The sequence below is a fragment of the Sinocyclocheilus rhinocerous genome, unplaced genomic scaffold (genome assembly GCF_001515625.1).
Source record: "Sinocyclocheilus rhinocerous isolate Xijiao unplaced genomic scaffold, SAMN03320098_v1.1 scaffold3113, whole genome shotgun sequence".
In the NCBI taxonomy this organism is placed as follows: Eukaryota; Metazoa; Chordata; class Actinopteri; order Cypriniformes; family Cyprinidae; genus Sinocyclocheilus; species Sinocyclocheilus rhinocerous.
In genome coordinates, this window is record NW_015666962.1 from 16,824 (window position 1) to 17,272 (window position 449).

Below are 449 nucleotides of genomic sequence, written 5' to 3' on the forward strand. Positions count from 1 at the left end.
GTTGAACCCCTGATGTCACATGGATTATTTTACCGATCTCCTTTCTACGTTTCTTGACTTTGATCGTGGTAGTTACCTTGCTGTCTATGGGAGGGTCAGAGAGCTCTCGGATTTCATCAGAAATATCTTACTTTGTGTTCGGAAGATGAACGAAGGTCTTACGGGTTTGAAACGACACGAGGGTGAGTAATTAATGACAGAATTTTCATTTCTGGGTGAAATATCCCTTTAAGAAACTAAGTCTCATCTTTCAAATTCTTTCAATTTTATGAGGAAATTCAAACAATAAATGCAGTTTTGATGCTCTTTGATGTGGCGTCACAGATCGCTGGAGCACCTCAGTTCAAACGGCATTATTATTAATATTTAGAATTAGATTTTATTTGTATATTTTCAGTTTTCATTTTAGGTTTAAGTTTGTCATTTTGATTTGACATTTTTAGTTGTCT

At 35.2% G+C, this 449-nt stretch overlaps 1 protein-coding gene across 1 annotated transcript in view; it reads left to right on the forward strand.

Annotated features, from left to right (window-relative positions):
• Nucleotides 1-449, forward strand: part of ddx56 (DEAD (Asp-Glu-Ala-Asp) box helicase 56) — a 13,941-nt gene that overhangs the window by 7,331 nt on the left and 6,161 nt on the right. The window lies entirely within an intron of this gene.